The sequence below is a fragment of the Crocuta crocuta genome, unplaced genomic scaffold (genome assembly GCF_008692635.1).
Source record: "Crocuta crocuta isolate KB4526 unplaced genomic scaffold, BGI_CrCroc_1.0 scaffold131, whole genome shotgun sequence".
NCBI classification, from domain to species: Eukaryota; Metazoa; Chordata; class Mammalia; order Carnivora; family Hyaenidae; genus Crocuta; species Crocuta crocuta.
In genome coordinates this window covers 1809005-1825775 of record NW_027528977.1, presented here as the reverse complement: position 1 = coordinate 1825775, position 16771 = coordinate 1809005, and the positions used below count along the sequence as shown (strand labels likewise).

General features: G+C 33.6%; 1 long non-coding RNA gene across 3 annotated transcripts in view; it reads right to left on the bottom strand.

The window, feature by feature from the left end:
• Nucleotides 1–16771, bottom strand: part of LOC144225860 (uncharacterized) — a 433280-nt gene that overhangs the window by 1289 nt on the left and 415220 nt on the right. For all 3 annotated transcript variants that reach the window (XR_013333435.1, XR_013333436.1, XR_013333434.1), the window contains exon 4: nt 8356–8459. This is a non-coding gene — a long non-coding RNA (uncharacterized LOC144225860). The remainder of the gene's footprint in view (nt 1–8355; nt 8460–16771) is intronic.

The following is a 16771-nucleotide window of genomic DNA, read 5'->3' as shown; positions in this document are numbered from 1 at the left end:
ATATACATTTACTACGAAAATTTTTAAGCAAATGATAAAAAATATTACATATTAACACTTTTTACTGGGTGTGGTGAATCTGACAAGGGTCAGTAGATTTATATTCAATTAGATGGCCCTTGACTTTAACATAATATAAATTTATCAAACTTACATGATTATTTTAATCTGTCACTTTTTTAAATGTAAGTGATCCTCCATGCTATATACTTGAGGACTCAAGGGGAACATAACTTGCATCAAGCTTAAGCTAAATGTAAAATTATTAACCAGAGACATGCATTAAGTAATATTTGAAGTCTTTTAGTATTTACTATTTTGAATTGGCTTTAAAAAATGAATGTTTATTTATTTTTGAGAGATAGAGAGAGAATGAGCAGGGAAGGGGCAGAGAGAGAGAGATGCAGAATCAGAAGCAGGCTCCTGGCTCCAAGCTGACAGCACAGAACCTGATGAGGGGCTTGAACTCATAAACCACAAGATCATGACCTGAGCCGAATTCAGACGCTTAACCGACTGAGGCCTCCAGGTGCCACTGTATTGGCTTTAAAGTTAAGTGAGTATAAGAGCAATTTTTTTATAAATTTTATTTTATACAATAAAGTCCATCAACAATGCTCCTTTTCACTAGCAATTCAACTATAGTTTACTACACAAGGTTTGGCATCATATTACGTATCAGTTTGAAATAAGTTAGACATGAGAAAATAGAGATATTCTGTGCTCCAACTTGTATTAAGTTTTCTATTTCCCGTGGACATAATCATTGACAGCTAATGCAATCGATAATTCTCATGCTTCTTTTATCCTTTCTCTGTATTATTCAGAAGTTTATATTTAGGCAGTATTAAGCAAAATACAGTAACAATATTTGTCTAAATTAATGTTAGGAAATATATTATTTAAACATTTTGATATTATGTTGACAACTTTCAAAAAATATGAACATTTAGTGAGAAAATCAAAAGCAAAAAGTGCTGTTTCTAAAGAGTTGAAATATGGTATTTTTTATTTGATTCAAGGAGCTATAAAATTGCTTGCTAATAATATCTATGTTAATATACAACGTATTTATTTATACAATATGTTTATATTATAAAATTGATCAACATTCTTGGCTATCTATGTTAGTATCCATATCTGTTATAAAATATAATTATATTTACATTTTAAATATATTTATAAATATATATATAAATATATAAAAATAAATATATATTTAAATATATAAATATATAAATATAAATATATTATATAAGTATAATATATAATAATATACTTAAAATCGAGATATTTTTCTCCTAAATTGTCTGTCCAAATACTGTTACTTTGAAATGAAGAGATACAGTTATTAAAGTATGTCTTATAATAATATCAGTTTTTACTCATACAACAACTTTTCCCTCAGGTGTCCAAAATCCACAAATCCTATTGTATTGTCAACACCTGTAGGGAGGAGAGAATGCTGTCTGAACACAAACTCCACATTAAAGATTTATGTCTAAAAATACAAAGAGACAAACTGATACAAAATACGTAGTTTTGCTGATAAAACGTCTGCTCCCTGCCATCACTCTTCGATGGTGTGATTGATTTGAAGAACTTGATTATTGCCTCTAGTGCTGAGTAAAAGATCAGCCACAGTTGCTTTTATTTCCATGGTTCACACTTAAAGTCGAATGGTCACCTACTCCCATCAAAAGCACTAATCCTAGTACCCTCTACTCGTTCCTACAATATATCCAGTTTAATTATCTGTAAACATATTTCAAGTGTTTTAAAAGTCCTAATCATTAAGATTTACTTGGAAAGTAATTCAGAAAACTGCTCTGGTAGCATTTTCATCTTTTAACCATTTCTCAGAATGTGGCAATTTAGCAAATAAAGAGAGAATCACGAGGCCAGAAGTGACTTGGAGAAGTCATTGGTTTCATCTGCCTATTCCACATTAAGCTATTGCAAATAGACAAGGCACTTAATTCCTTTTAAAATAAATCGGGGTCACAATAGGAAACAATAGAAAAAATAAAATTAGGCACATCGGAAAGGAGTAAAAAATACAATTCCTGAGAAAAATAGGGCATTGTCAACTTTTTCTTTTTTAAAAATTTTTAATGTTTTATTTATTTCTGAGAAAGAGAGAGAATGAGAGAGACAGAGCGAGTGAGTGAGCATGAGCAGGGGAGGGTCAGAGAGAGAGGGAGACACAGAATCTGAAACAGCCTCCAGGGTCTAAGCTGGCTGTCAGCACAGAGACAACGCGGGGCTTGAAACCACAAATGGTGAGATCCTGAACTAAGCTAAAGTCAGACGCTTAAGCGACTGAGCCACCCAGGAGCCCCACTGTCAACTTTTCATCATCAAAACAGAGTACCATTTTATATTTCATGTTCAAGTGTAACATACAATTTATATTTCCTTTCCAGATATTTAAAGTTAGAACACTCATTTCTATCTATAGGGTTTGAAAAGAAGTTTATACATTTACACTCCAATATTTATGAATCAATGAAAGTGAAAGTGGTTTTCATCAATATTACCTTTACTTTATTTGACTGAATTACTTCAACAGCATCTTAAAATTTTACAAGTCAACTGAGATTAAAAATGTGCAGTCTGTGGCATATTAACATCCTTCTATTTTCAAGTGCAACTCTGCTTTTGTATGAAATCTTGCCTGTTTTGTTTTTGCAATTCTATGAAAATAGACATGCATATATTTCAGAAGGAAGAATACATCTGACTGTACAAAGATTTCCATCTGCATTCCATTTAGTTGAAATCTATGCTCAATTATTTTATATGGCCAAACTGAGGATTGCATATTCAGAATAATTTAGTTCTCTATTTTTAAAAGATTGAGATTGAATAGGATGCCTTTTCCTTTGTGTGTCCTGAATGTTTTCCACTCGCCAACAATGGAAGAATCTCATTTTGCCCTTTATTTCAACCTAGAGGGTAGTAAGTCACTCCCTTAGGTATAATAACCAAGGCGCTAACTGTGATTCAGTTAGCAAGATGGTGATAATGATAACAATATCTCAGAGTCTTGTCCCCCAGAGACTCTCAAAGACACCAGCAGTACTTACTCTCCCACATTATGAGTTTCATGAACTGTACCTGAAGGTTTAAATGTAGCCCTAAGCTGAAAAGTATTTTTTTAAGTGACACCTTGTTATTATTATAGCATACATCTGTTCCCTTTGTGCCTTTGCAGTTGTCTCTGCTTATGACAACAACAAGTTTTTACAACTGTCAGCAAGTGCCAGCAGAACAGGGAAAGGGCAAGTGAGAATGTCTTGTACTTCATGTATCTGCAATATTACTACCCATATTCCTTTGCTGTAGATAGTTATGGAGTAAACATACACGTAGTAGAGGCAAATGGTGCCAGGAAAAATTATCAGCGTCATGAAAGGGGGGAGAAAACTGAATGCTGTCAAGCTGTTTCATTTTATAAGAAAAATTTTGCATGTCATTTGTACTCAAAGCAGTATGTCTCTTTATTGTATAAAAGGTATTTCTAGATTTGTATTTGCTGAATATATCTGTACAGCAGTCAACAGTGAACAGTATCTCTTTAAGATTTTCTCTCTCATTCCTTTGTTTCATAAAGTGAAATAAAAGGGCACAACAAAAATTGAAAGAATAAAATATGAATTTTTGAAAGAGTCCATCTTTGATCAAAAGTGGCTTTTACAATGATTGAATGGATATGTGATAGAAGGCAAAGAGAAAGGCAGAGGTTAAGATGAGGTACTGGAAGTGTGTAGAACATTTCTTATATCAGAAATCTTTGCTAACTTTAAAAACAATAAGAGAACGTTGTTGGGGATATTCTTTGTGCAAGGGGAACATATAAAATTGAGCTATAATTAGATCATTTTAACTATTACTTTATTTTGACAGTCATCACAGACCTTTCTTAAAAGGATAGAAGTGGGGGCACCTGAGTGGCTTAGTCGGTTAAGCGTCCGACTTTCGCTTAGGTCATGATCTCGCGGTTCGTGGGTTCGAGCCCCGCGTTGGGCTCTGTGCTGACTGCCAGCTCAGAGCCTGGAGCCTGTTTCAGTCTGTGACTCCCTCTCTCTCTGAACCTCCCCTGCTCACGCTGTCTCTCTCTCTCTCCGTCTCCTAGAAATAAATAAAAAACATTAAAAAAAAAGGATAGAAGTGAAAGTGCTTTTAATATCATAGTTTTCCTTTAATGCAGTGTTTGAGCCAGAAGTCCTGCATAGTCATGTAAGTAGGCAGGCACTTGTGAACAACATGTAAGCTCATATACTCATGACTGTATGCAATGAATGCAAGGTAGTGACCTACAAGGAAGTAAGAGAATGAACAATAAGAACTGGTGAAATCTTATTTTTTCCGAAATAGTCCTGAATATCACAGCCTAAATAGCTAATTCCTATTAAGCAAAAAAAAAAAAAAAAGTGTACATCCACTGTTGATAAGGTCAGTACTCAACGTTTTCAATAGTAATGGAATTGTGGGTATAAGACAGCAGTCTATATGACTATCCAGATCTCCTTCACAGGACGGGGAACACAATAATGGATTCGTCAATGTTTTTATTACTTCAGATCATCTCAGATATTCATGACCAATTTTCCCCCCCATGAACTTTATCTTCCATCCTCTTCACAAAATGCTATGCCAAGCTTTTTAAACAAATTGGCTCTAAAATCCTTACTAGAATTTTAGCACACATAATGGGTGTATGTATAAGAGATGCAGTAAATTTCAAATATATACTTTTTCCAAAATCTGGGTTGATATACAGTAAGAAAACTTAAAAATTAAATTATCAGAATGTGAAACTTCTCCTAATGACAATTTCTTAAATATAAGCTCTGATGCTTGTTATTACTATGGAGCAGGATATATTGGGAATGCTCTTTTGCATGAACCATTACTCAAAAACCGTCTATGGTGTAATTTAGTCATACACTACATATGGAAGAAACTACTGTCGGAAGATGTCAGGTAACTTCTCAAAATCACATTATAACTTTAGAACTAGTTGATTATACTGATCAAAGTATAACCATAGAAACTGCAGTCTTGCGGGGCACCTGGGTGGCTTAGTCGGTTGGGCGTCCGACTTTCGCTTAGGTCATGATTTCGCGGTTCGTGGGTTCGAGCCCCGCGTCGGGCTCTGTGCCGACTGCCAGCTCAGAGCCTGGAGCCTGTTTCAGTCTGTGACTCCCTCTCTCTCTGACCCTCCCCTGCTCACGCTGTCTCTCTCTCTCTCTCCTAGAAATAAATAAAAAAAAAAAAAAAAAAAAAAAAAAAAAAAAAAGAAACTGCAGTCTTGGTTCAAGAAAAGAAATGTATGAAATTTAAAATTTATAAAAGGTAGGGTACTTTTGCTCCATGTTTCCATGAATATAGTCTCAAATAAAACAGTACAGTTTTCTCAGAACTGTAGAAACTGATTAAGGTCTGTGGTTTGGGGCTATTAACTGAAACATGCCTATAGGGTCAAATTTGCTTTCATCTGCCTTGATTTACCATATGTAGGCCAATATTTAAACAGGTTTTAACCTAAATGACTCTAACAGCTCCAAATCAGTTATTATGACTACTGTTGAAGTCTTCCTTAGTTCACAGATAATTGGCCTGGAATACGAGAAGTTCTTGAGCCATTTATATCCATCAATCTGCTATTACTCAGATCATCTTTCCTCAGGACTGAAGCTCATATGTAATCTTCAATAAGTATACAATGATTATAACCTATGGAGCATTCCTGTATAAAACACTTTCCCAGACATTTTTAAGTAGGGCTGCTGAATTTATGAATAACTTCATACATTCCCATTTGTAACAATGTGTCCTTAGGGATTTCAATCTATAAAGATTAGTTGGCAAAACTCCAAACTAAATAAACCTCTTGTTTTGTGTACTTATAAAATTTATTCACACAGGTGACTCAGGTCATCACTGTTTCAAGTTTATTTAAAAAGTCATTTTCTAAAAATTAGAGGTCCTGTTAAAAACTCTTTAACATCATACTATCCTAGCAATGGTCAGAATTTTTCCCACAGTATTTCCAAGGCATTCTGGTTTAATTTAAAAGTAAATGTTAATATAACTTAATTTAACTTAAATTGAAAGGTAATGAGTGTATTTTAACTCTTTTAAAGAAGGTTTGGTGGTTGGTGGGAGGTGGGGTTGACCATCTAAAGATTACATTATTTGGAAGCTCAACACTTTGATCTTGTCAAATTGTGCCCTACAGTACCCTCTCTATATACAGAGAGGAAGGCAGGCTGAATTCTGGTGGGTGGAGCTCAATTCTTGTCTTTCTTTTAAGAGAACAGTTCTGACAATAATTTAATATAGTGAGTTTACATGTGTAACATTTTTCTTTAATTTTTTTTTTAATGTTTTATTTATTTCTAGGAGAGAGAGAGAGACAGCGTGAGCAGGGGAGGGTCAGAGAGAGAGGGAGTCACAGACTGAAACAGGCTCCAGGCTCTGAGCTGGCAGTCAGCACAGAGCCCAACGCGGGGCTCGAACCCACGAACCGCGAGATCATGACCTAAGCGAAAGTCGGACACTTAACCGACTAAGCCACCCAGGCGCCCCTACATGTGTAACATTTCAATTAAAAAACTATTTGTGCTACTAAAATTCTTCCAGAAAATTTTGTTTTAAACAGGAATCTATCCCTATCTATCATCTATGCATTCAGTAGTTTAATTATGAATAATTGGGATATTCTGTTTGTACAATTTTTAGATGGGAATGACTTCAGTTTTAGCACTGTAACTTTCATAGATACTACATAAATATAGGTTGTGACAGTCACAATGGACCAAAGTTTTTTTCTAAATTTAATCTTATTGTTAAAATTGTTTTATTTTCCACTGCTTGGTTAGACTATTGTCAGGTGGCCCTTTATAATTTTATTATAAGCAAATATTTGTAAGAAGATACCAGATGGAAGATACTCAGCTAAATACCATAAGATACCTAAAGTATTTCATACGTCTTACCTTGATGGACCTTTGCAATACTTTTTATATGACCAGAACTATATCGATGTAACCACAGATAATAGGACAAAGATATATTTCACAAGAATCAAATGGGTGCTATAGTGACAGGGTTTACTCTGCACTACCTCTGTCACAGCTCATTAAAGATGCAGATGTTCAGTCGCACACCAGACCTGTTTAAACAAGGTAATTTTCAGTGCCTAGTACAGAATGAAAATGTGGGTGCCTTTGTTTAAAAAGAAGGAAAGATGTCATTAATTTGTAAAATATAGACTTTTCCTTTGTGCTGTAGGCCTTCTTTTTCACCTTGTCATAATGTTTGTTGTTTGCTATTTAATGTTGTTCTAAATAAAGAAAAAATACAATTTTAAAGTATTAGCATGAATTTTATGTTTATTTTCATACTGCGTAATGTTGGTTTAAAATGCAAATATTAAGAACATTTAAGGGTCATCTGAGTGGCTCAGTCAGCTAAGCATCTGACTCCTGATTACAGCTCAGGTCATGATCTCACAGTTTGTGAGTTCTAGCACCACACTAGGCACTGATGGTGCAGAGCCTACTTGGGATTCTTTCTCTCTGCCCTCTCTCATCCTCTCTCTTTCTCAATAAATAAACACTTTACATGTACACAGAGTTACTGAATTTACACAATTCATAAGTTTAGTCTATACATGCTTATGTATTTTATTCTTACATAAAAATGAAATGTTCCACAAAACTAGCTCAGCTGATATTTCATTTCCTGATATGCACATATTCTACCAACACTTCCCACCTCAGGCTTAGTAATGAGTAAGAAAGGACTGAAAGGAAAGAAACTGTGGTCTGTCTTATCTCCTTTTCCTTTTTATGTCATCACTTTCATCATAAATGGTTGGCCAATACAATGAAGTAATTAACATGCTGGTGGGAATGCAAACTTGTGCAGTCACTGTGGAAGACAGTATGGAGGTTCCTCAAAAAATTAGAAATAGAACTACCCTAAAATCCAATAATCACAATACTGGTATTTACTCAAAGAATATGAAAACACTAATTTGAAGGGATGTATGTACCAGGATTATTGTAGCATTGTTTAGAATAGCCAAGATATGGAAGCAGCTAAAGTGTCCACTGATAAGAGGAAGTGGTATGTAAGTATAATGGAATATTATTCAGCCATAAGAAAGACTGAAATCTTGCTATTTACAACAACATAGATGGAGGTAGAGACTATAATACTAAGCAAAATAAGCCAATCAATATGACAAATGCTGTATGTTTTCACTCATATATTAAATTTAAGAAACAGAACAAATGAATAAAGGAAAAGACAAGACACAAACGATGAAAATATTCTTACCTATAGAGAACAAACAGATGGGAGGTGGGTAGGGAATTAAGTCTACAGTTATCTTGAGAAACACTGAATAATATATGGAATTGTTGAATCACTGTATGGCACACCTGAAAGTAATGTAAAACACTGTAAGTTAACTACATTGGAATAAAAAAATTGTTCAAAGATAAAATTATTGAGAATTTCAAGATGGTGAAGGAGAGCATTAAAACTTCGACTACCACATAGGTCTCATACCCAAGATAGCCCTTAAAAGGTGAGAGTTTTTGCTTTTTAAACAAGTTTCCGGGGGATTATTATGCAGTCTGAACTTCCAGAGTCATAATGGCTAATGGATTTTAGAGTTAGAGTAGTTTTCTTCTACCTGGCTAAGAAAAGGCTCATAGGCTGATATGCACTTGGGCTAATTTACTTGAGAACATTGCTTCTGATTTCAAAAAAATTTGTATGCGTTCTTGCTCCCAATACCCAGCTGTTAATATTCAAATGTCTGACCTTCTCTAATTTCAAAAAGTGGCAGTGATGGGAAGAAAAGCTTGGGGACTTGAACCAGCCATTGATCTTCACAGAAAGGTTCCAATCAGATGAAAGCATGAATATCATCCATATGACTTTCTGCCTCTTCATACACATTTCAAAGATTCAACATGAAATTCCATAAAAATCCACATGCCCTTGAATATTCAGTAAACTGCTCTTGCACTGTATCATTTAGAGCTACTTTTGAAACAATATAAATTTTTAAGCATTCAGAATACTTAATTATTACATAGTAAGGTAATGTGAAAATCAAACACATAAGACCAAACATTTTTCAATACAAAATTTTAAAAAAATGATGGCATGCAATAATTCTGTAGTTCTCAAAAAATATAATATATATAATTCTCCAGGATATATAATTCTTTTCTCCAGGATTATTCATATCAGCCAAGGCCAGCAATGAAAATGTTCTTTCCACTATGAGTATATCAATTAAAATAACGACATGATTCGCTTATATATGAACATGTTATTTCCACCTGCTTCTATTTTAAGAATCTAGTCTTATAAAACTCTAAAAATCATAGAGCTTTAGAAATAAAGAGGAAATAAGTAAAAGTGGGGATACAGATGTATATGTTGAGTAATGATGAAAAATATCTTTTTGGCTGTAAATATTGAATATTACCAATTTTATTCAATACAGTAAATAAATGGAAGTTGAGTTTAATGCTGAAAATATTCTTTAGAAAATTTAACCTAAAATTAATAGAAAAAGGCATGGTATATGTTTGAAGTAGATACATGGATGCAGATTTTCACTTAGTCTGTGGAAGAAGATACAAAATCCTAGCTAAGAATTGAGAAGACTATTTATAATAAATAAGTAGATTTATCTGAATGAAAGATATTGAAGCTACTTCAGATTGAATGTTCCTTCCATCTTCATTTGGGGGAAGTTTGGACTAGGTATCTCTAAAGGCCTTTTTCACCCCTTAAAATATATGGAGGGAAACAGTTTATGGGCCAGTCTTTCTCTTTGGTTCTCTGAATCTTTTCTACTCTATCTCAAAATAAAAAGAAGATTCTTAACTTTGCCTCTTCTTTGTAATAGACATGTTTGACTCATTTCACAAATAAAGCACATTCTTCCTTTACTTCTGATCTCTCTTCAACTGAAATGTGGTATTACTCCAGGGGGAAAAATTTGAGTTACTTTTACAAGAATAACATTGAAGTCCTCACTGAAGTTTAATTTAACAAAAGTATTACTTGTATGACTCATGCTGAGTCACTTAGCTTTCAAGTTAACCTATACCTTCAAGAAATATGCAATTGAAGATATTTTTTTCTTAGCAGTCCTGAAGGTAATTTTTCATTATAAACTTATTTGATAAACTATATTGGTTATGAATCCAATTGTAGTAGATATCCTTCATTAAGAGTCCATTTCACTATCCGCACAGTTATATATTAGTGCTGTACTTTATTTTCACCAAAGACTTCTTGTTCTTTTGAATAAAAGCCACAGTCATTTTGGATAAAAGCCAGTATCATTTTATGCTTGATATGAAAACTAGATTGGGATTATGACATGTTTAGAAAAACAAATAATTTTGACATATTTAAGTTTCTTGTAATCTAAAATCTAAATATTTAGTAAGTGTTTGCCATCAAAGAAAGATATCTCTTCCACTCAATTATGATGTCAGAAAATTCCTTAGTATCTGAGCAAAGTTTGGTAAGGTAGGTATTAAGGAAACCTTAGCACTAATGCATGTGAAGTGTAGAGTTCTCTTGTTGTAGACAGAGATCTACTTTCTCATTCATTTCTGTATCTTTATCCAAGCTCATGGACAAATAACCTACTCACTATAGGCTTCAATTTCTTAAATTTATAAAGGAAAGGGGTTGGGCAATTTGACCTTCAAGGTGCTCTTTAGTCCTACAATCCCATGGTTCTATGGCTTTCAATTGATGGACTATACAGAGAGAGAGGAATACTTTAGGAATAATCCTCACAGCCTACAGGCCAATGATGACACAGATGCTGATGTTTTTAAGGAGGTGATAGAAGATATTTGATCCCAATGGTTTGGAGTCCCCCCAGCTGTGATAAAGGAAAAGACCTGAGAAGCCTTACAACATTAGTGTTCTTTGTCTCTTTGTGGATGACCCTTTCACATTAATATCAACATCAGAAACTCTGAATTCAAGAAAAGAAAGGGAGAGTCACACATTCTTTCGATAATCCTTTGTCAGTGAACATTTGAGAACCACAGGAAGCCAAATCAGACATCACTCAAAATAGTTTTTGGGTCAAGATTACAAAAAAAGGAAGACAGGAAAGAACAGTGGAATCAGCAGGAGTGTGTCCCCTAAAGTCCCTTAAACTAAGTTGGAACACAACCCAGAGCAAGTTAGCTAGAGCACTTCTCAGTGGGATCTTACCCACGGAAAAGCATTAACCACAAATGGTTCACTGAAAGTGTTTCCCCTCAACACTGAAAATCATTGGGAATGAGGAGGTTATTTGTTAAGGACACTTTCAATAAAGCACACATTCCAAATTCTACTGCTTACAACAATTCATAATCCAACCTGAAAATGGGCATCTGCAATTGTAGAACATAAATCTAAGTATGATCTTGTCTCTCATTCTCAGATCAAGATCACATATATGCCAATCATATAGCTACTCTGTAACTATTGGCTATTATTCTGAAGTTTCACCAATATATAAATTACAAAAGAAAAAAAAAAGTAATAAATAGTATCTCTCTGTTCCTGGTTAGATATTAGTATTTCCTAGTCACAAAAAGAATTAATTTTAAAAGCCACAAAGTGACTGTGGCTATCAAAAATGAGCTACAAGACCTATTTATATACAGAAAGCATTTCAGTACATATAATGAAGAGAAAAACAGGGGCACCTGGGTGGCTCAGTCAGTTAAGCATCTGACTTCAGCTCAGGTCATGATCTCACATACAGCTCATGGGTTTGAGCCCCATGTCGGGCGCTGTGCTGACAGCTCAGAGCCTGGAGCCTGCTTTGGATTCTGTGTCTTCCTCTCTCTCTTCCCCTTCCCTGCTCACACTCTGTCTCTCTTTTTCTCAAAAATAAACATTAGAAAAAAAAATGAAGAGAAAAACAAAATTTCAGCAAGACATGAACCTTTGATACATTACTGGTAAACTGTTGAAGTATAATTCACATATTCAGTGGATCACAATATTTAATATTTTTTAAAAGTTTTATATTCACTTCCCTTCTGTCCAATTCAAATATTCAGGATATTTATTTTCACAATGTTTATCCAAACTAAGAGACATACTTAAAAAACAAAATAACATGTGTCTAATATTTTCACTACCAGTTAATTTAAAAAAATTGGATTTATTATTCCAAAAGTAGTATAAAGCCCTATCATTTAAGAAATACTAAAATAAATATCAACTGATAAAACTGACATATTAATATTTCCTTCGTAGTACACAGAACTTGGGAAACAAAAAGGACTATAAAAAATGAGATTCATTTTACTTTACTATTTCAGTTGTGTGCTCTTAATTGATTATCTGTAAAATGAAGGTTTAAATTATAGGACTTTGGACCAGTGACTGAATTAAATTCTACTGCTACTAAATTTTACATACAATTAGAGAGATATCTGGAATCTCAAACAATAAATAAAATTAGTTTAACAGGACTTTATAATGTATAAAAATTATCAAAAGAAGAATATATATATATATGTATACACACACACACACACACACACACACACACACACATATACATATACCTATCTATAGCCAGTATTTTCTGGATCAATTTTATTATAGTTTTCTCTTATATTGAACATAACATGAAAATAAAGATTATTGAATGTTTTGTGTGTCATACTTTAAAAGCCATAAGAGATAGCTTCTACATTTAATATATCACAAAATAAGGCTATCCAAGTGATTGACCATGCAAGCAATATATTTTCAAGCTGACAGTTTTATTTGGCTAGAATCTATACTTATTTTTTTTCCTTTCACACATACAAAAAATTCATTCTAGGTTCAGTGCTTTGATCTATCTTATCACCCTCCCAGAGTTTAGTTCAGTATAAATTTCCTCTGAGGTTACTTCATCATTGTTTTCTGTTTATTTTATCTATCATACAGCCTGTATTTTACTGACTCACTTTCTTTGTTTTATTAGATCTCAAAGTTTTCAAAAGTAATTTGCTTTTAAGTAATATATTCACTAATACACATTATGTTGTCAGAATGGTTTTTATTAGACTTGTATCTGATTATTTTTTTTATAATTCCATATTATAAAAAGCTTTAGAGAGAGACAAGTATACTCCAGACAAGTATCTGCATTTTGTATCTGATTATTATTATTATTTTTAATAATTCCATATGATGAACAACTTTAGAGAGAAACAAGTATACTCCAGCAATGGAAGAAAACTGTAGCGTCAATACAGTGATTCAACTGCAGAGGAATGTATTAATTCATTTGTTTGAGTGTGAGACACAGCTATGGACTATGTTCAAACAAGTTCAAACAAGCATATTAAAACTGTTAATAGATTGAAAATTAATAAAAGATGTCATTCATGTAAATATTAAGTGTGAGCAATCTGAATTTCAAAGGCATTTTTAACTGGAAAATTTGAAAACTTGTTAGTTGGGATCATTTTAAAACCACAATCTGGTGTATATTATCTAGACACAATGAAAAAAATAATGAAATTGTAATCTAACAAATAACATTTTTTGAAAAAACATTTTAAACTAAGTTGTCATTACATTTTTATCAGTACAATAGACTTGATAATTTTTATCAGTAGAGTGCCTTCTTAGCACTACTTTAGATGATTTGGATACATTTTGGCATGTTGTGTTCTTATTTTAATTAATTTTGAATTATGCACATAAGTTCAGAGCCCCAGAATATATAAAACAAAAACTAACAACTGAAGGAAGAAATGAAAATTGAACAATTATTATTAAAAACTTCAAAATGCCTACTTTCAGAGACATTATGTTTTCAAGAAAAAAGAACTGGAAGATCAACAAAGAAATGTAAGATTTGAAAATATTATAAATAAACTAGAAGTAAGAAATGTGTATAGAACTCTTTACTCAACAGCAGTAGAACACACATTCTTTCAGATACACATAAAACATTCCACAGGAGAGACTATATGCTGGCCCATAAAACAAGTGCTGACATTTAAAAAAAAAATGAAATCATACAAAGTATGTTTCTAAATGCAATGCAATTAAATTATAATTCAACAGCAAAAGGACATTTACAACATTTATAAATAAATAGAAATTAAGACAAAGTGTTAAATAATTAATGGTTGAAAAAATGTTATATGGGGAATTAAAAAACCTACTTGGAGATGAATGAGTTAGCAAATTGCCAGGAGCTGCACCCGCCTCTCTGGATGCCAATCACAGCAAGGAAATGGCAATATTTGCAGCTCCTGCCATGAGAAATGAAAATTGGTATCTCCTTCTGCTCATGTTGGATACAAGCCTACTGGTATTGACCAGGTCTCACTATATTCCATATCAGACCCATATTTTGAATACAGATAGCTCATAAGGAAAAGCATATTCCTGCCTTTACAAAAGAAATTTTGGATGAAAGCTCTATGGGGAAAATTGTCAAAAGGCTCTTCCTATGGGCCTTGCAGATCCGAGACTTAGGGGGTTAAAAACACAAGAATTACAAGTGAGCCTGGCCCTGAGACCAAGGGCCTATTTTGGGGTTAAGAGCAAAACATAGTTACCACATAGATCTTTGCTAATTGGTGAAACCTAACAGTCCGTTCCTCAAGGCCTACTTTCCACAAACACCCTCTCTTACATTGGCAGCTGGGATGAGGATAGATAACAGTAGCTAAAACATAACCCAGGGGCAAAAGACTGACCCATTCAGGGTCCCCATGTTAGTCTCCACAAACAAACCAATTCAGAAACATTCATCCTCTTGAGAGCCAGACAAAATACTTCTAACTTACCTATATACAATTTGACCTATATGTTATCCTATTTTTCACTAAGAACATTCTGTTATTTCCTTGGTTGGAATAATTCTACTATTGTTATCACAAAAGACCTCCCATTGTAAGAAATTCCTTTCTATCACTTCATCTTGTTGCTGAACCTGTAAATAAAGACACAAAAACCGACAGGACAGAGATGCCTGCCTGGTGATCAGAAAGAATCTCCGGGGCATCTCTCACTCTCTTTCTCTCTCACCGACACTGTCCATCCTTTAGGGGCCGCTGGACCTGCCGGAGCTGGCTCCGGCCTCCGGCATAGTGGCGCCCAAATCTAAACTAAGGATACACAAGAAAGAAAACTACAAACCAAATATGCTCTGAACACATAGATGAAAAAATCGTCCACAAAATCTTTTCAAACCAATTTCAACAATATATAGATAGGGTTAAACAGCATAACCAAGTGGGATTTATCTGAGGCACGAAAGGTTGGTTAAATTTAAGGAATCAATTAATGTAACAGACAATATTAATAAAATAAATGGTAAGAAACTATATGATCATCTCTTTTGATGCAGAAAATGCACTTAGCAAAACACAACATCCTTTAGGTATAAAAACACTCAAACTAGGAACAGAAGATAACTTCCACAACCTGATTAAGTGTATGTATGAAAATCCACAATTAAAATAATACTTAATGGTGAAACTTAAAACTTCTCCTCTAAAATCAGGAACTAGACCACGCTGTCTGTTCACATTTAATGGAGGTTATAGCTAGGGCAATTTGTCAAGGAAAAGAAATAAAAGCAATCAAAACTAGAAAGTAAGACATGAAAGTATCACCATTTGCAGAGGATATAATCTTATAAAATAGAAAACCCTAAAATTCATTAAATACATTAGAACTAATAAACAGTTCATCTAGGTTGTAGAATACAGGATCAATTGAAAAAATTGTATTTCTACACAGTAACAATGAGAAGTACAAAAATAAAATTGAGGAAACAATGTATTACCTATAACATTAATGACAATAAAATTCTTAGGAAAAAACTTAAAAGAACTACAAAATTTGTACACTGATTAGTACAAATTTTGCTGAAAAGAATTAAGGTCTAAACACATGGAAAGGCATCTCTTGTTCATGGATTCCACGACTTAATGTTGGTTAGATGGCAACTCTACTCCTAATGGTCTACAGATTCAATACCATCCCTATGAATATGTTCACTGTCTTTTCTGCAGAAAGTGTCAAATTGATTTTAAATTCATATGCAAATGCAAGAGATGCATAAATAGATAATCCACTCCTGAAATGAAGAACCAAATTGAGGAACTAAGATAATTCAGACTATGTGGTATTGATATAAGAAGAAACATATAGATCAAAGGGAATACAATCCAGGATCCAGAAACAACCACTTAATTTATGGCCGATTTATTTTCAACAAGGGTACTAAATCAATCAATCAATCAATCAATCAATGAAAGGAAAAAAGAAGGAAGTTGTATCCTTAACTCAACATACACAAAAATTAAGTCAAAATGTATCTTAGATTGAAAGGTAAGAGTTAAAACTCTAAAACTTTTAAGAAGTAAACATGTGAGTAAACCTTGGTGACCTTGGGTTAGGCAATATTTCCTTATATGTAACACCAAAATTGCAAACAATAAAGGAAAAATGGGTCAATTGGGACTAAATCCAATTTTAAAATATTTATGCTCCGAGGTGCCTGGGTGGCTCAGCTGGTTAAGTGTCCGACCGCTGATTTCAGCTCAGGTTATGATCTCAAGGTAGTGAGATCCAATGCTGGGTCCAGCTCCTTTGCACTGGGTGTGGAGCTCATTTGAAATTCTCTCCCTCTCCCTTTCAATCTATTCTTCCCCTGCTTATGATCTCTCTCTAAGAA